Here is a 21,388-nt window from a genome sequence, read left to right on the forward strand (position 1 = left end):
GAATAAGCATTTACAAACGGCCATAACATTTCCGAGTGGAATCGGAGAGGAGTACAAAAAAGCAAGATTTCGTAGTGGAATAGGCAGGATTTATTTTGATCGGAGCTGGATTGGCAGTCCTAAAGAGTCTCGGAGCGGAGTCGAAGACAAATTTAACTCGGCGCTTCGGAAATGGACAGAAACAGTAGGAATAAATTTGTGCTTTGCAGCTGTATAGATTACGCGTGATAGGAATGTTAGTGTACGGAATAACTGAAAGTTATTCTTAAAAATATTTCCAGGCATTTCGTTGTCCTTGGAAATTTTATGAAATATGCTTTTCTCTCAGGCTATGTGCGCGCGTATAACAACAAGCAACCGTAAATAATTTATCAAATAAACTTAACTGTTTATTTGATCATCCTTTAAAAATTCCCAAACACGTATTAAAAATTTAAAAACATGTTCTCTTAGGCTGATTTGGCGTCCTTCAAATAAGCCCAGTAAAAACGATAATAATAGAATGCTGATGGCAATGAAACACCAAATAGACTTGTCCAATCCAGAACCAAAATATTGTTCGGGAGGAACGAAGTTTTCATTCATGGTAGTTAAAACGGAATAAAAACCTTCCTCGAAAAATGAAGGGTAGTGGAAAATTAAAGGAAAATGCTGCCGTTCTAAAAACACCTGCGGAAACGTATCAATCACCTACGGAATAGAAATTTCATAAATCATTCATTTGCCTTTTGTAAAACTATAGATATTTAGTTTTTAATTTTGATATACAGGGTGTTTTTAACGTTCGAAAAATGATTTTTTTCAAAAACTATTAGTTCTAGAAATTTGAAATTTGTACTGTACATTATACATGCCGGGGGACACGTTTTACCAAAATTGCATCTAAATCGAAAAATGTTTTCACGTTTTTTTGAAAATTTTAATTTTAACCGATAGGTGCTATAAGAAAATTCTCAATGAGAAAATGGTAGAGCGTCACCGAAAAAAATAGACGTATCTTTCACTGACAAAATACCACTTGAAAAAGTGACAAGTTAGACAAGCTTAAATAACTTTTTTTAATTCCATTAAAGTCAGAAATTTGTTAATCTGGTGTTTAATGCAATAAACACCGCTGAAAAATCGAGGAGACAATGGCGAAGAAGGTATTACACGATTTAATTTCATAGGATGAAAAATGCGAATATTTTTGAAAAACAAAGATACATTTTTTTTTATCTACTTAGAAATAAAATTTATAAGTACGTTTTGAAAATACCACCTTCGGCTGCGATGCAGGCTTGGGTGCCAACAATCATATTAACGAAGGTGGCTTGAATCATTTCCGGGGTTACTTCCCGGCAAGCGCTTACAATTCGTTGACACAGCTCTTCAAGGGTCTCAACCGGAGTGATGTACACCTTGTCCTTGACGAGGCCCAAAGAAAGAAATCCAACGGAGTCAGATCGGGCGACCTTGCTGGCCAGTGTACGGGACCGTTTCTCCCTATCCATCGTTGTGGAAATTCGTTGTTTAGGTGATCTCTCACGGCTTTGTGGTAATGAGGCAGGGCACCATCTTGTTGAAACCACAGTCTTGCTCGTTGCGCCAACGGCAGTTCGTAAAGTTGTTGTTCTAGCTCATTTCTCAAGAAATCTAAATAACTCTGGTCATTTAGATTTTGCGGTAAGAATACTGGACCAATTAACCGGTTTCCAACAAGCCCAATCCAAAGATTTAAGCGCCCAAATTGAAATTGGTGACTAATAGGAAAAGTCAATAGCTAAATGACCATATTGTGGTTTCTTAAAGGGTGCCACGCCTCATGACCCCCGGAATAAGAAATACTGTATTTCAAAACGATGAATAGGGTGAAACGTAATTTAAATCGCCATTAATAATTTAATTAATTAGATTTAGATGCAATTTTGGTTGAAAGTGTCCCCCGGCACGTTTAATGTACAGTACAAACTTCAACTTTCTAGAAAACAAAGTGTTTGAAAAAATCACTTTTTCGAGCCAAAATTAAACACCCTGTATAATTTACACTAAATTGCGAAAATAGCTCGCACTGAAAAAAGAGGCATTTTAGGTTTAAAACAAATTGGCTGTTTCAACGTTATTGAACTGTAGAAATGTTTAAAATGTATATTCGTAATAAATGTGAAAATATTTACGTACCTTAATTGTGTCATTTTGGTATTTAATTTAAGAGCAAACAAAAACAATATTTTATTTTTAAAAATAATTTAATTCGTTTATCAATAAATATTTATTTCTTTTTAAAATACGCAATGATACGAAATACAGAGTGTCCCAACAAGCTCGAATAGAGCATTTATCTCCAACACTATTTCACTAAGAATTTTATAATTTTCAGGGAAGGTGTAGTAGACAGTAAATGACTTATTAATGAAATTTCAGAAAAATCGAATCATTTATCACGGTTTTGAAAAAGATATTTTTTCACCAGTAGGTGATAGCGGAAAACTTTCAATGATAAACTGGTAGCACATACTCTTAACTATAAAATAAAATTTGATATGTCAAAATTTACCTATTTTTCACTGAGATACGAGAACATGAATAAAAACAAGTTGGTAGAACGAGGCCATACCTTTTTGAATAAGCTTTATTTAGATAGCTTAAAAGAGATAACGTGGGGCATATGTAAAATAATACCTAAACTTAAATTTCTGCCACAGAATTTTAATTTTGAAATGTGTTTAAAAATTACAATAATTGTTCAATACACCTCCGTTAGCTTCAAAACATATGCAAGCCCGATGAATCATATCCCGAAACCTTTAAACATGAAAGGTTACGCTTTTTACTGGAAATTGAAACTGGACCTTTGTTCAAAGCATTTGTTTTATTTAACAGTAAAAAGCTTATTCAAAAATTTAAGGCCTCCTTCTTGCAACTTGATTTTGTGCAAGTCAACGCACTGGATGAAATTCCATTGGCTGAAGTAAGAGGTGCGTGTTGCAACCTGACGGAGCGCCATCACCTCGATTTGTTGTGGATTACCTAGACGCGAAGTTTCCTCAACGGAGGATTGGAAGGAATAGTATCGTACGATGGCCTCCAATGTCCCCTGATTTAAGGCCAATGGACTTTTTCCTGGGAAGTTATATCAAGGAGAAAGTCGACCAGACGCCAGTAGCAAGCCTCGATGACCCACGGCTATGAATAATTGAAGCGCTCTGTCTCGTCACTCCCGACTTGATCCAGGGCTCGTTTCGGGATATGATTCATCGGGCTCGTTTCGGGATATGATTCATCGGGCTCGTTTCGGGATATGATTCATCGGGCTCGTTTCGGGATATGATTCCATCGGGCTCGTTTCGGGATATGATTCCATCGGGCTCGTTTCGTTATATGATTCATCGGGCTCGTTTCGGGATATGATTCATCGGGCTCGTTTCGGGATATGATTCATCGGGCTTGCATATGTATTGATACTAACGGATGTGTAATTGAATCCTTCTTGTAATTTTTAAACACTTCTCTAAATTAAAATTCTATGGCAGATATTTAAGTTTAGGTATTATTTTACATAAGCCCCACGTTATCTCTTTTAAGCTATCTAAATAAAGCTTATTCAAAAGGGTTTGGCCTCCTTCTACCAACTTTTTTATATTCATGTTCTCGTATCTCAGTGAAAAATAGGTAAATTTTGAAATAGTGTTGGAGATAAATGCTCTATTCGAGCTTGTTGGGACACTCTGTATCTCAAATTTTAGTTTATGTTTAAGAGTATTCGCTATAAGTTTATCATTGAAAATTTTCCGCTACCACCTACCGGTGAAAATTTTGTTTTTCAAAACTGTGAAAAATAATTCAGTTTTCTGACATTTCAAAATTAAGGCAATTACTGTCTACTACACCTTCCCTGAAAATTCCAAAATTCGAAGTGAAATAGTTTTTGAGAAAATTGCACTGTTCGAGCAATTTGGGACACCCTGTATACCCGTCATTATAAACTCCGAAAGATGAAAATTACTTACACCGTGAAAGATTGCCACTGGATATGATTCATGGGCTTGTGAAATTTGTGGATAACGCTTTTTTAACCATTTTCTCACCTCATCTAAAGGAATGAAACTTAATCTAACCGAAATATATTTAATTAATAATATTGATTGTATAATACACAAATATTATTGGTTTTTACTTTGTATTAGGTAAGTTACATAAAATATAATGCAGATATGAATAGTATTTTGTAGTTATAAGAGGAATGGATCTTGTTTCAAAGTCTCTAACGTAGATTTCATCAGGCTGAAAAAAGACATTAACATGGATACTTCAAAAAATATTTAAACGGAAATTTTAAAACTATGATGATTCGAATAAACATTGTGTAATCTAATAAAACCAATATTGCTATGAAATGTTATTTTCTTAAAAAATAATTTATATTTGTTCACTGGTTGGTATATAACGAAGTGAAGAAGTCATTAAGGTTATGCAACAAAATTATCAGGATATAAAAGATAATTTTAATTGCAAAAAAATATCAATAACGTAAAAGTAGAGCGTTTGAAATTGTTAAGGGTGAAGTTATTATTTTCACCAAGACTCTGTTCTTTAGGTTATTTAAAATATTTTATATAATTTACGTTCTATCCTGTGTTTGTCTAGAAATATTATGTATTAAATTACCAATTATAAGACTTTTCAAATATGTATCGCTATGTCTATTTACCCCCAATTTTTGATGGTAAACAGCCTGTATCTATTTACCACCGAAAATCGGGGGTAAATAGCGCCAACTTGCGGTCATTGCTATTTGCCACCGAAAGTCGGGGTTAAATAGTCTCGATCGCGCTAGTATTTTAATGCTAAATTACAGAAATACGCTTTCATAAGATCGGTTATTTTTCAGTTTATTACATTTATATTTTTTTAATTTCTGGCTCCTCGTAGCGTCGGCTTATATGGATATTAAAGAAACACATGTTTCATCTTATTTTTAAAAATAAACAAACAGGGACATAGATAATACTCGAGTTTATTAAATGTTTATCATTCGACAGTGTCCGTTATTCAGGGGTTGTTCATATAGACCAAAACGTTATAATATATTTTCGATAAAATTATCTAATTTAGCTTATTTTATTTTGGAATAAAAGGTTTGACGTTGGGAATTATCCGTTTTCTTATGTAGTCAAGATGGGGTAATTTATAGATTTAGTTGAGAAAAAAAATTAATGCAACTTCCATGAAATTTTAACTGTCTTTGTTGGTAGTGTCTATTCTCCTTAAGAAAGGGTTTGATCAAAATCTGACCAATTGATGACCAAAAATTTAACCGATCAAATGATGACAAAAATTCGATGAACTACGGCTAATATTTTAAACTTTTCATTACGGTTTCGTCAATCGATTTATTTAAAAACCAATTTGCGTACGGTTATTTATATAGAACGAAATTCCGGACACTTTTGGTAAAAAGCATATTTAAATATATATTCAACATAAACCTGGAAAATAAAAGGCTCAAAGTAAAGAAATTCTCTTCTATGAGAAATTAACGAAATTTGAAATGGCTCACATGAAAATTGAATTTGTTAGGAGACGAAAAATAAGCAGTCGTACTTTCCTTTTCTGAAAATCACCAAAAATAAATGACATGGATCTATAGAGATGGTTTGGGCAATAAGCTTTAGTTGAAACTATATTCAATTTACATATACACTGGTATGCGGATAGGAAAGATCAGCTAATTTACTATTAAATGCGTATTTATAGGTACAAATTTGCATCAATTAATGGAAGTAGAAAATCCGCTATGCTGAGCCCAATTCAGGCGTCCTCTATCGCCGTAGCCTTTCGGTTGATGAATACTTAAAATTATAAATCACTGAAAAATTATTACAGTTTAGAAATTGGTTCAAATGTACAAAACTGTCCAGTTTGAACCGGGAGTGGTCAAGATGGTCGAAAATGGTCAGTTTGGGTTAAATAAATCGATTGACGAAACCGTAATGAAAAGTTTAAAATATTAGCCATAGTTTATCGAATTTTAGACAACATTTGATCGGTTAAATTTTTGGTCATCAATTGGCCAGATTTTGATCAAACCCTTTCTTAAGGAGAATAGACACTACCAACAAAGACAGTTCAAATTTCACGGAAGTTGCATTAATTTTTTTTTAAATTATTTCACTTTCAATGAACAACTAAATCTTTATGGATTACCCATCTTGACTACATAAGAAAACGGATAATTCCAACCGTCAAACATTTATTCAAAATTAAAATAAGCTAATATTGATAATTTTATCGAAGATATATTATAAATTTTTGGTCTATATGAACAACCCCTGAATAACGGACACTGTCGAATGATTAACATTTAAAAATCTCGCGTATTATCTATGTCCCTGTTTCTTTATTTTTGAAAATAACATGAATCATGTTTTTCTTTAATATCCATATAAGACGACGCTACGAGCAGCCAGAAATTAAAACAATGTAAATGTAATAAACTGAAAAATAACCGTATTATGAAAGCATATTTCTGTAATTTAGCATTTAAATACTAATTTAAAGAATTTTTAGCTACTTGTGCAGATATATTGAATAGAAATTAAAACAACAAAAAGTTAAAAGTGCACAAGAAATTTTTATTAAAACATAATAAAATTTGATTAAGCCCGACTAGTTTTGGCTACGTTATTGTGTAGTCATCACAATAACGGCACAATAACGTAGCCGAAACTAGTCGGGCTTAATCAAATTTATTATGTTTTAATAAAAATGTCTTGTGCACTTTTAACTTTTTGTTGTTTTAATTTCTATTCAATATTTAAATACTAGCCCGACTTTCGGTGTCAAATAGCACGGAACGCGTGGCGAAGACATTTTACCACCGAAACGAAAAAACTTCAGTTTAAGGTGGAAAATAGCCGTTCGTCATTGGTGAGACTATTTGCCACCGAAAGTCGGGGCTTGCTTCGTGTCGTTGAAAATAGCTTGCTCAATGCCACCGAAATAACTGAGCCACGACTTTCGGTGGTAAATAGCTACGGCCAATATGTATATGCGTTTGTCGTTAAACATTCACAATAGATAATTGGTTTTGATGTTAATTGAAAGCCTGAGAATAGAATGCAAAGAGCATAATGCTATAAATCGTTTGAACCTATAACCAAGTGAAAGTAGACCTAAGTAAAATATTTTTCAATGCATTTTGTTTAACATTTTATAAAGGTCAAATATAAAAACTATTTACTTTTAACAAGCTGAATTTGAAAATGGCAGTTTCATTATTTGAAAAAGGATTCATTATAAGATCAATATCTTCAAAAGTCTTAAATGGATAAAACAATATCTCATGACAAAATTTATATTTAAAGAAATATACAGGATGTCGTAAAAGCCTCCCACCTTTTTTCGCCAACTATTTTTCTGATTGAGATTGTACCAAACACTTTTACTTGGAATTTGGCTATATAAGATCTTCAGAAAGAAAATTAACAATAGTGCTTATTAGTTGGCCGCAGCACCATTAATATTAAACTTTTTCAATGAAAAGGTATGTCAAGTGAGGAACCGTTGACAAGCTCGTTGCAAAATTAATTTATTCGGTCACGAGCTTCAAAAGCTAAATTGAATTAATTGTTTTACACAATTCTTTTGCAATAGCTCATGAATTCGATTAATTCTACAGTTCTATATTATGTTTTATAAAAGTCAAATTAAACGTTTAGTTTTTCAGTATCGCTTCCCCAACAGAGTTAATTTCCCAATCAACCAACTAGTCATTCAAAGAATTAAACGAAATCTTTATTGCCACTTCGAATTAATTCATTTACATTTTAAGTTTCTTCATCATAACGGTCTCGTTAGGTCTATGAAAAACACTTGTCGTTTAATTTTTTTTCATAGCGTCCATTTCAATGGACAAATGGCAAAATTGGCAGGTGTTAACTATTGAACAATTTTATTTATAAAAAAAATGAAGCATAATTAATCCTACAATGCGACGTGCAGTTTAACTGTACCTCAATGAACATTACTCGCGATTGCGGTGAGACTACTAAGCGCAATTTTATATTTCGTAGCTAAAGTTTAAATAAATCAAAATTGTATTAATTAAACTAAATTAAATGTATAGGTCTAGTTAATCCTTTGTATCACCTCAATTTAAAATAGTTTTCTGAAAATAGGGAAACTTTTGTGACTTTATTTATTTTAATTAAAAATGCTGCGCCCTAGCTCAGGTGCTCAAAGCAATTATTTAAATGGTAAATACACAAAAACGGGATCAATGGAGTTATATCTTTAACCATTAGGAATAACATAGCTTTTTCTGATAATCATATATACCAATAACCGAATTTACAGGTTATATACATGTACAGATGGCTCAATTCTATATTATATCTTTTTAATAAATTCGGTCTCCACCTATAGTGTCAAAAATAATTAATTAATAATAATCAGCTAGGCTAATACCCAAGGCACCACCTTTGGCCTAAGTCATCAATTCAGGTGGCCGGGTTACAAAGGCAGCGTAGGAGGGTGGTGGCAAGCCCTTCATATCACAAATCCGAGTAACACTGCACTGGTACCTGTTTTATTGTTAAAAATAATTAAAATTAATAGTTGTACGGTTATTTTAAGGTATAAATTTACGTGACATGAAAGCCGCGAGGAGGCTCGAGCATATTTCTTTCTAAGAGCTATTAAAATCAATAAATCCATGCGTACTAAGCAGGTTATGAATAGTGAACCTTCTCTAGCCCCCATTTATTTTCTTCAAAATGAGAAAAGTTGGCATAAGCAGAAGTCTTTTGGGATATAGTTTATTTTATCGCTAGCGGTTTTGGTTTTAATTATTTATTGAATATAGAGCATTCTTTTTCTTCAAAGAAGTGAAACTGATCTTCAGCCCCTTTGAAAAGATTATCACAAATTCCTCATCGATCGGTCAATGATCTTCTATTCTAGCTGCTGCGGAAGCTACGATATTTGCTTATTTCCAGTGGCAGGTTTACTTTTGTGCCTCGCTGGGGCTAGGTCTATCACTCTCAGGAAAATGTATTGGTTTCTTTCTTTTGTAAAGTACCTTTTTTTTCTATCCCCAAAATCGGCTTTCCTATCTAGGATCCTGTTTTCGAGTGAAAGCCTACGTTTAGGCGTCTTCAGGCCAAACTTTAAAACTCGCTAGCGCTTGTTACTTTCGTCGCAGAGGATCGTGATGAAGACAGTTTTACATCTTTACTCAACCCCTATTGCACCTTAAATTTTCTGTACTTAATTTTTAACCACCATGTGTAATATTAAAACACATTCGAAAAGCCGTGACTTGCCCTAACACCTTTGATGATCTATGACTTGGACCTTCAGGAGAAGGAAGGGCTCTAGTAGTCTATATCTCCTTTAACCGCACTTTCATTTAAATGAAACCTGCTTTATCCTAAGGTTTTTATGCACGCTAAGGTTTGTGTACCATATTCAGTTTATCTTGGAAATTTGTTACCCGTTACTTAAATAGTAATTTTGAAACTTATATTTGGCATTCAATTTGGTTTGTGGACATTTCATACGAATAATCTCCAAATACGAAATCGTCTACAACTGATTTGTTTCTCAAGTAATGAAGATTTTCCATTTGAACATTTAGGTAAAGGACATTTTACCACCGTATGAAACAGGAACGGTATGATTGGACTACGAATTACTGGAGCAGATCTATATTTATTTGTTCCTAGCTCTTTTTCTCGAAAGATCTTTTGGCAAAAAAAACATAACATTTCGGTTATTAAATTAAAGTAAAGGCTTTCGGTTCAATTGTAATCCAAATCAAAGAATTAATCAACTCTGATTCAACGTTTCATTACAGCAGTTGGCCTATAAAAGTGCGACTGAATATTTCGGAATTTGTTTTTAATAACTTACTTCACTAGAGGCAATATATCGTTATTTATACTGAGCTCTTTTGCTTTTGCAATTAAAAAACTCATAACATATATGTCTTCATCAAGCCCACAAATATTCTACATCTGCAGTTAAGTCTTTCGGAGAAAGTATAAACCGGCACCAAATAACAATCAGCTCTGATAAAATAAAACTTTCAGATAACATATAGATTCGCAGATAGTTCACGCCACGCGACGAAGCTGCCTAAAAATATTCGCAATTAAGAAGGGGAAAGAAAAATACACTCTGCATATGTCACCTGTTAATTAATTTCAACTTTGCTTCATAGCTCAATTTCTTTTTAAATTGTAGATCTTTTATCCTTCCTACTTTATATATTTATTTTGACTAGCGAAGATAACTTAGATAAGACATTTTCTAGTTTTTCTGAGAGTAAAGCGTTTACCTAATAAAACATTTCCAGGAAATTAACAATATTTTTTATTAAATGTTTTAACCAAAAACTAACATTCTTAATATTTCAGTTTTCCATCAATATTAGAAAACTCAAAGTAAAGTGTAGAATTATTTATTTATTCAACTGTTGTAGAAATTCTGAATTCAATGGTGTGTAAATTAGAGATTTCAAATTGGAAGGGTATCAGAAAACCTAAGAAATCAAAAAATCGTTGCAAATGAAATGAAAGGTTTCATAGGTAGCTGTCACTCCAGGGATTTTGATAAGCGCTTGAGAAAAATGATAATTTGTTTATGCCAGCTAGGAGCAACAAACACAAGGAGAACGCAGCTAGCCTTTAAACAAGCTAACGAAGGGTTGTATACGAATTTCATTGGACGAGCGTCACGAGCCTTTAGGCTGAACGTTTTACGGGCGGGGGGGAAGACAATTTCCGAATTTCTCCGTCCGACGGCAGCAAGCGCTAAAGCGTCTAGCCAATGAAAAATGTACACAAGAAAATCCACGACTTTTGACGGGTTGCGTTCTCCTTCTGTGGGGTGCTGTGTTTGTTGCTCCTAGATGCAAGTAACATATAATACGTTATCCAGTAAATATCAATGAGCTCCAAACATGTAGCAAATAGATTGAAACTCGGAACAACTCCTTCTGCGTTGAGTTTGCAAGTTCTCTCCCCACTGGTTTAAGGGGTTTTCCCCCGAGATCTGCGGTTTCCCCTTCCACAAAAACTTCTTCAGGTTAACGGTAATAGTTAGAGTAGGGAGCTGTTGGCTCGCGTGGCCTGCAGGGCTTTCCACCACCCTCCTACGCATTGTAACCCGGCCACCTGAATTAAAGGCTTTAAAAGTCGCTCGATGACTTAGGCCTAGGGTGGTGCCTTGGGTATTAGCCTAGCTGATTATTATTATTATTATTATTATTATTATTAATTGGGGATATTCTTTCGGAAATCAGAGACCCGTTCGTCGCAGCCTTTTCAATGAAAACAATTACCGTTAAATTAGAGGCATGCATAAATAAGTTAGTTGAAATTGGTATTGAGTTCTAGAAAAACCACTTAATTCAATAGTAGTATTATTAATTTAAAGTTTAGAAAAACCCGACCCTTTTTCAAAGTTTTTCCAAAACGATGGTTTTGAGGTACGAGATCCGTAAGATATTTTCTTATAGGGTTGTGAGTGTAACAGAATAACAAAGATAATACCAAGCTAAAGAATTGTTGGTTATAATGAAATATAACTTACCTTTTTAGAGAGAGATTTTCTCATACGCTTAACAACTTCCGATTTTTCTCTCAAGTGATTTAAATCCCAGAGATTCGTTGACGGGCACTTTTTGCACCTCTTAAAAGGATTAAAATAAACCTATCATTTATAAATAAAGCACTTAACGTTACCTCTCAAAAATTAGCATTAAATTACCTTTATCAGACCAAGAAAGGGCACAGTTATAGTTTAACATAGAAGCAGATTGTGATCTGTATACATTATTATCCATTTATATGAGTACAACGAAATAAATAGAAACTTAAATTATTCGTGTTTATTGCTAATGCAACACAATATTTTTTATTTTATTGTTAAACGCTTTTAAGCTTCAGTGATGTTGTTGTTCAAAAGGGTAACTACTTTGTGTTTTATTATCTGGCGTTTTGCTTGCTTTTAATCATTCTGCCAGCAGCTGCTGCAAATGGAAAAATACTCACTTTTTAATATTTCGTAGAAAGTTTGAATTTGCAACTCATAACTGGTTAATCATGTAATAATAATAACAATAATTATAATAATCTAATCTTATCTAATCTTCACTAGTCAAATTAAATATATAAAGTCGGCAGGATCTTATGCGCAATTAAAAATAAATTTAGCTATAATGCATAGATGAAATGATTCAACAGGTGAAATATGCAGAGTGTATTCACCTTTGCCCTTCTTAATTGCGAATATTTTTAGGCAGTTTCGTCGCTTAGCGTGAACTATCTGCCAATCAATATGGTATCTGAAAGTTCTATTTTATCAGAGCTGATTGTTATTTCGGGCCGGTTTACACATTCTCCGAAAGACTAAACTGCAGATGTGGAATATTTGTGTGCTTTATGAAGACATATATGTTATGAGTTTTTCAAAGGCCAAAGCAAAGGAGCTCAGTATAAATCACGATATATTGTCTCTAGTGTAGTAAGTGATTAACAACAAATTCAGAAAAATTCCAGTAGCACTTTTTTAGACCAACTGCTGTAATGAAACGTTAAATAGTAAAACAATACTTGTTTCTACGTGTACATTCTACTGACAAGGAGACTACCCGAGGTGTTACACACTGATTTTGTTCAAACTCGGGACATTGGTAGACCTTCATGTAACTTGAAAAATCCTAAAGGGATTTTATTCAATGGCCAATGGTTTTGCCATGGCAACGAAAAATGTTTTTGACAACTTAAAATATAATTTCCCCTTGAAAATTACATGGGATTTTGACCGATTCCAAGGGTCCCCCCTGTGAAACAATTTACAAAATTAAAAAAAAATTAAAATACCAAAATTATAAAAAAAATTGATAAAAATTGACGAAAAAAATTGAAATTGGTCACATTTTTATCAATTTAAAAAAAGATTCCACAGGGAAATCGGTCAAATTCCCATGTTATTTTATGTTGTCAAAACATTTTTCGTTGCCATGACAAACCCGTTGCCCATTGAATAAAATCCCTTTAGGAATTTTCAAGTTACATGAAGGTCTACCAATCCCCCGAGTTTGAACAAAATCGGTGTGTAACACCTCGGGTAGTCTCCTTTGTGAGTTACTATCTGCGAATCTATTTCTGAATAAAGCAGGTTATATTTAAATAAAAGTACGGTTAAAGAAGATAACTGGCAAGTGACGGATATAGACTACTGGAGCCCACCCTACAAGCCATAGACCTAGCCCCAGCGAGGCAAAAAAGTAAATCTGCCACTGAAAAGAAGAAAATATAGAAGCTTCCGTAACAGCTAAAATAGAAGATCCTTGACATATCGATGAGGAATTTGTGAAAATCTTTGCAAAGGGGCTGAAGAGCAGTTTAACAATAAAAACAATTAAATATTTTAGAAACTCAAAAAGGGTTGATTTCTTTGAAGAAAAAGAATGCTTTATATTCATTCAATAATTAAAACCAAAACCGCTAGCGATAAAATAAACTGTATCCCAAAAGACTTCTGCTTATGCCAACTTTTCTCATTTTGAAGAAAATAAATGGGGGCTAGAGAAGGTTCACTATTCATAACCTGCTTAGTACGCATGGATTTATTGATTTTAATAGCTCTTAGAAAGAAATATGCTCGAGCCTCCTCGCGGCTTTCATGTCACGTAAATTTATACCTTAAAATAACTGTACAACTATTAATTTTAATTATTTTAAACAAAAAAACAGGTACCACTGTTACTCTGATTTGTGATATTTTTATATATCTTTATAAATTTTCTTTTTCACTGGCTAATATTTATTACATGTAATCTATAAGCGATTAACCTGAATTTCATAAATACCGTGAGTTCTACGAGCTGGAAACTTCAACGAATATTTTTCAAAACTTTTATAATCTCTAAGATATATAATAAAATAATAGTAAAAGAGACGGGATACTACATGACTAAATTTTACTTTTGGCGAGCTTTCGAACCGTAGCTCCTTTTCAAGCCGACGTCAAATATATTATTTATATTTGACGTCGGCTTGAAAAGGAACTACGGTTCGAAAGCTCGCCAAAAATAAAATATTTTAAAATTTTTAAAATTTTAGTCATGTAGTATCCCGTCTCTTTTACAATTATTTTATTATATTAAATAAGCCATGACTGGGAAAATTAAAGTTTACGATCTAAGATATATTCTTAATAGTCATTTTACTCCTCAGCCTTTCTTTCCCGATTTAACTACATCCTTTTTGATGCATTGGACAATTTAATGCCGGCTATTAAAAGGCCGATGATATTTGCTTACCGGAGTAGTTACCTTTGAAGACGGTTCAATAACTGCACTTAATTAGTCTCGAGTACAAACTTATAAGCACTATTGTTAATTTTCTCTCTGAAGATCTAATCTAGCCAAATTCCCAGTAAAAGTGTTTGGTACAATCTCAATCAGAAAAATAGTTGGCGAAAAAAGGTGGGAGCCTTCTACGACATCCTTTTAATTCTTTAACTGTAAATTTTGTCATGATATATATTATATTGCTTTATCCATTTAAGACTTTTGAAGAAATTGATCTAATAATGAATCCTTTTTTTTAAATAATAAAACTGCCTTTTTCAAATTCAGTTTGCATAAAGTAAATAGTTTTAATATTTGATTTTATTAAAAGTGTTTAACACAATGCTTTGAAAAATATTTTAATTAGGTCTACTTTCACTTGGTTATAGGTTCAACCACTTTATAGCAGTATGCTCTTTGCATTCTATTCTTAGGTTTTCAATTAACAGAAAAATCACTTATCTATTGATAGTGTTTAACAACAAACCATTTTTTGCTATACATACTTGATAAGTCTTATAATTAATGATTGAATACATAATATTTCTAGACAAACACAAGAGGGAACGTAAATTATATGAAATATTTTAAATAACCAAAAGAACAAGGTCCCGGTGAAAATAATAACTTCAACCTTAACACTTTTAAACGCTCTATTAAATTTATAATTTTTTCGCAATAAAAATTATCATTTACAACCTGATAATTTTAAGCATAACCTTAATGCCTTCTTCACCAACAAGAGAACAATTAATTAAATTTTTTTAGAAAATAACATAATAATTATTCGATAAGAATGAAATAGATTATAATTTTCATAGCATTATTAGGATTTCACAAAGTTTACTTGAATTATCATTGTTTTAAAATTTCCGTTTAAATATTTTTTTAAATATCCATGTTAATGTCTCTTTTGTCAGGAGGAAGAAATCTTCATTAGTCACTTTGAAACAAGATCCCTTCCACTTCTAACTAGAATATACTATAAATATCTGCATTAAATTTTATGTAACTTACCTAATACAAAGTAAAAACCTCACGGGAAATGTCCATCAGGGGACCTTGAAGGCCATCGTACGGGACCATTCCTTCCAATCCACCGTTGAGGAAACTCCGCGTCTAGATAATCCGCAACCACTCGAGGTGGATGTGGTGGCGCTCAGTCATGTTGGAACCACGCACCTCTTACTTTGGTCATTGGAATTTCGTACAGTGCGTCAGCTAGTTCGTTTCGCAACAAGGCTAGGTAAATGTGCCCGATTATACTATGCGGCAGAACAAATGGGCCAATTACTCGGTTACCGATCAGGGCGACCCAAACGTTGAGACGAAATTGCACTTGATTTTTATATATGGCAAACCCCATCGCGGATTGACATCGCTCCAAACGTGTATCTTTTGACGGTGGAATGGCCCATCCCGGGAAATGAGCACTCATCGGACACCAACAGTCTATTGATAATACCGAATTCCAATTTAATGTGGTACATGTCGCATGGTTACCGAATGTTTAAAACCATCGTGGTCGTTCATTCGTTAATTTTAAAAATATCTTGTCGATTAAAACCGACTTTTATAATATGATTCGGCAAGTCTTTAACCACATACATACAAGGGTATCTCGTAAGTATTTCATGAATCAGGAAAGGCTCGGCGGTAAATGTCCCCCTATATGCTTTATAAAATGTTGATTTTGCCACGGCTAACCGCACCTTAACACTTATTTGTAAGGTTGCTTTTATTCCTATTTTTGGGCGCGATTCCTGTTGTTGAGTGAATTTTAGAGTTGTAGGCTTGCGCAATTTGTGGTAACTTTTTGAAGATGTGTATGGTAATAACAAGAAACGAATTATAGGAATTATTTTAATAAATCAAATCACATTTCAAATTAGATACATTTTGCATAAATTCAAAATATAATTGAGATTCTCCAACAGTTGGATCTAAACCAAATTCATTCTGAAATCTGAAAACTATACTATAATAATTTAACTGGGGAATAGCGAGTACTATCATATTTTAGACTCAAAGTTCGTTCCGTATCTCATCTTACAAGAAACATCGTGAGTAATGGAGCTTTTACAGCTGGGCTTTTCTTAATATTCGGTTAGTTGAAACATTTTGTCGGTGAGTTCTTGTAAAATTATATCGCGCATTATGTTTTTTGGAGACGAAATCAGGTTAATTTACTGATCAATAGTATGTTAGCACATTTTCAGTCTTTTCCACGACGATTGGTTCAGGGTGAATCCATAATTTGTTGATTAAAAAAGATGGTACAAATGATTATTTCCTCTGGTTCATGATCGCTCATCTACAATTCTTTGAATTTGTATTTGAAACAATCAATTTTAATCTTGATCCCATTGAGTGGTAAAAATGCAGCTGTGAAAGCTAACAACTACATCTTTTAAGAAACCTGTTATCTCGTTTTCGAATGTAAAAAGCGTCTGAAAAGACTCCAAACTTTATTCAAATTCGGCGCAGGTATCTTATCGATATATTTTAATAGATGGGTTAACGCTTCCTATTACCGTTACTTCTTGTGTAGGTGAAAGATTGTGAGTTCGAGAAATCTTTGTAACTCCGGATTCTCTAGGCGACTAGCGAATGTTCGTTCGTGCTCGTTCTACTTATTCCGCTATGTAGGTAACTTGTCGTTCTTTATGTTTATAAAATTGGTTTTCGTATTGTCCAATCAAAACTATGTTTTGAATATTAGTTAAGGCAGAGGAAAATTTCATCACCATTCGTAAACTACCGTTCCTTTGAACTGAAAGATTATTAGAATTAGGAGGAGTTCTTAGGTAGAAGGTTCGAGAAGAAATATTTATTGTGGTTTTTATGGGGGGAGCTGTATCTGTATGTAAATCTTAGGTGCTATTAAAAATGTTTGACTTAAAGCTAGTGCAACTTAAGAACATGACATGGTGTTTATTATTTTTTCGGGTTTTTATAAGTTTATTACCAAATAGCACTGTCGATGTGTTCACGGCCGAGGCTTAACTGGCGGAGTGGTTAGTATTTTCGCCTCGCAGCAAGAGGAGCCGTGTTCGATCCCAGCTTGTGGCACTGGGTGAAAGCTCGGAACAACTCCTTCTGCGAAGAGTTTGCAAGTTCTCTCCCCACTGGTTTAAGGGGTTTTCCCCCGAGATCTTCGGTTTCCCCTTCCATAAAAACTTGTTGAGGTTAACGGTAATAGTAAGTGTAGGGAGCTGTTGGCTCAAACGAATTGTAACCCGGCCACCTGAATTAATGGCTTCAAAAGTCGCTCGATAACTTAGGCCTAAGGTGGTGCCTTGGGTATTAGCCTAGCTGATTATTATTTAAAAAAAACTTTCGATAAAGACCGGTGACCGGTGTTGGGTTTTTTTTTGCGTCTTCTGGGGGACTATGACGGTTCCCACCGCCGGATGTTTACCCATTTTCAACTCCAGGAGAATGGCCAAAATGGAAAAGACGTTTTGAAAGGTTCCGTATGGCTACTTCGTTTGGTACACGTGCGGAAATGTCATTGTCACTCGTCCAGAGTCTAGACAGTACCTTAAATATGCGTTATTGCTAACGAAAAATTTCGCGCTCGCGATTTCATCTGGTGGTGTTATAACCCGTCACCCCCATAGACTTTCTATATCTACGTGCTTGGGAACACACGGTGGAATATATTACAGCACTATATGCTCTCGCTCAGACATGTGATTTTGGAACTTTACATGATGAGTTTATACGGGATCGGATTATTGTTAAAATACGTGAAAAGAAATTTTGAGAGAAAATGCAGCTTGACAGTACTATGACGTTGGATAAAGCTATTACCACTACAATATGAAGAGGTAAAGCGACAACAGAAGTTCATGAATTGAAGTCAGTCGGGTCAAGCGGATAAAAAGAAGTTTGCACAACGCACACCTTCTAACGCCGGCAATAATCAAAGTAAAACTCCACGGCAATATAAATGTGTGAGGTGTGGATCCCAAGAGTATCACATGCCAGAAAAATAACCAGCCAAAATAATACCTGTTTTCGATGCAAGAAAAAGGGGCATTATAAGAAATAATGTCGAAACCCAAGGCAACTTAATGATGTTAAAGGAAGCCAAAAGAGCAAAGAAGAATCGGCATTGGATTGTGCATTTTTGGGAGCAGTGGAACTGTCTGAAGATTTTGATGCTGACATTGGTTCGGTTATCGAAAATTCTAACAACAACTCATATAATGTTGACATACAAGTTAATGGGATACCAATACAATTTCAAGGTGGATACCGGTGCCGAAGTAACGGCGATTCCAGAGATGTTGTTTGGTGTAAAATTCAAAAATGTCAAGTATATGAAATCTGACAGATCGCATTATGTTTCATAGATTAGTTTCAGTATATCTGATACGAGTAGCGATAGTCAAATCGAAAATAATTACACAAACGTTTCACAAACACTAATACTATACTTCCATGGGCAATAACCATATAAAAAAACTCGTATTTATCAATTTTATTGTTTCTAAAATGATTGTATAAAAATTAAGATAACTATCGCTACTCGTATCATATAAACTGAAACTAATCTATGAAACATATTGCATTTCTGATCTGTAGGGCAGTTTTGGGTCCGGAAAAGTCCAAACTGGAATGCGTTGGCATGACGGAGGTAGAAATGTCTTTTCGTGAAGTAAAGCATTGTTCGAAAATATATATTATTCGCAATCTGGAAAAAACTCTTCTGAGTCTAAACGCCAGTGAAAGTCTGTAGATATTTCAACGTTTGTACACGGTTTGTATCAACTACAACCATTTCAAATGTCTCGAGAGATGTAGTGGATTCCATAAGTCCGGGCACGCGCTTGTTGCGTGCTTTGTGTTGCTGACAAATTAAGAATTTTTTTTACGTTATTTTGAACACCCGACCTGAGTGAGGGCCAGAAGAAGCGTTGACGGACTTAAAATTTTTTATTTTATTCGTACCTCTAAGAGCAGACATAGGGTGATCATGCAAAATACGAATATCGTCAGATCAAAAACGTACCGGAAGGTAAATTTTGTGGGATTGATTTACCCACGCCTTCTGATAAAGAATGCGGTCAATTAATAATTTTTTTAAACTTGCGGAAAATTATTATTCAAGTGCTCGATAATAGTGATACATTAAGGATCATCTTGTTGCGCTCGGATGACGTCATCTAGATTTATAGTATAAAACATTGAATGAGGGGCAGGATGTAACACCAATCTCCCCTCATCGTCTGTTCTGGAATTAGAGCGGGGCTCCATCGGAGACACGCTTAAAGGAGCTGTCGACAATGTATCTACCACGTCGTTTTCGACACCTTCTTATATAATTTTTCAAAATCGAATGTTTGACGAAACATAGCCCAACAGACTAGCCGAGCATTGGGGTATTTTACGTTAAAGAGCCACTGTAATGATTTATGAACCGTATTACAGTAATAACGGTAAAAGGCTTTGATTCTAAATAAGGTCGAAACCTTTTTATAGCCCAGTGAATTGCTAAACATTCTTTATCGGTATTTGTATAACGTTTTTCAGCATCATTTAGTAAACGACTTGCATATGCAATGGGAACCTCGATAACATACTTCCAAGGGCCAAATCACTAGAATCGGTAGTAACAATACAAGGTGTAGTAGGTGTAAGGAGCCAGCTTTAAACAAGGATTCTTTATGAATGGTGAATGCACGTTCCTGTTCAGCCTTCGAACGGAAGGTAACCTTGCTACTTTTTAGCCTATGTAGCTCAGCGATTATAGAAAAATTACTAATAAACCGTGAGTGCCACCGCATAAGCCCTTAAAAGCTTTGTAATTATTTAACATTTGTAGGTTGATAGAATTTAGCTATAGCTTTGAATCTAGAATTGTCAACATGAATGCCGGTTTTATTTGTCAATATGACCTAAGATATTTCCTTCGTTTAAAGCAAATTGACACTTTTAGGTTTTTTAAGTTAATCCAGCATTTTTAAGCTGGGATAAGGCATACACGACTGCCCTAATAAGATCTTCCCAGGTTTCGGATACTATTAATATACCATCTTAATAAACGCAAAGATCGAAGTATTTGCCATCGCGAAATAATTATTCTTCTAGCCGCTGGAAGATGCTTGGCGCGTTCATAAGTCTGAATGATAATACATTAAACTCGTATATACCTGAACTTGTTACAAAAGCAGTTGGTCGAAAATTATGCGTGTGCAATTTCATTTGCCAATATCCCGAACAAAGATCTAAGGAGGTGATAAATTTCCCTTTTTTCACTCGAGTTAACATATCTTCATTAAGTGATAATTTGTTGGGATCTTTAGCAAGGTACTTTTAGTCAACGGTTGTCAACACAAAAGTGCACCTTATCGCCTCTATTAGGTTGATAGACCAGGACTACTGGCTTGACCAAGGTGGGGTGGCGGACTGGTTAGCACTTTCACCTCGCAGCAAGAGGAGCCGGGTTCGATCCCAGCTTGTGGCACTGGGTGAAAACTCGGAACAACTCCTTCTGCGTTGAGTTTGCAAGTTCTCTCCCCACTGGTTTAAGGTGTTTTCCCCCGAGATCCTCGGTTTCCCCTTCCACAAAAGCTGGTTGAGGTTAACGGTAATAGTTAGTGTAGGGAGCTATTGGCTCGAACGCGTGGCATGCAGGGCTTGCCACCACCCTCTTACGCATTGTAACCCGGCCACCTGAATTAATGGCTTCAAAAGTCGCATGATGACTTAGGCCTAAGGTGGTGCCTTGGGTATTAGCCTAGCTGGTTATTATTATTATTACTTGTTGAGTGTCATATTATGTAGCAACGTAACATTTCCTTATTATGCTCTTCAAAAAGTAAATTTTTTCGTCACTTACTCTATAAGCGCAACTTTTTAAGGGTATACTATTTGCAGCTTTTATTTCGTGCTACACAATATTGGTTCTTCTTTCTTTCTCACAAAAATCCTAAGGTTAGTTTAAAAAAAAAGAGCTCTTGAGCTCAACGGGAAGAAATGCTTGTTTTGTTTATAGCTTGGTCTATTATTTCTATATTTATAGGAGTAGGTTTA

Source organism: Leiobunum rupestre, chromosome 3 (assembly GCF_980474605.1).
Source record: "Leiobunum rupestre chromosome 3, qqLeiRupe1.1.hap1, whole genome shotgun sequence".
NCBI classification, from domain to species: Eukaryota; Metazoa; Arthropoda; class Arachnida; order Opiliones; family Sclerosomatidae; genus Leiobunum; species Leiobunum rupestre.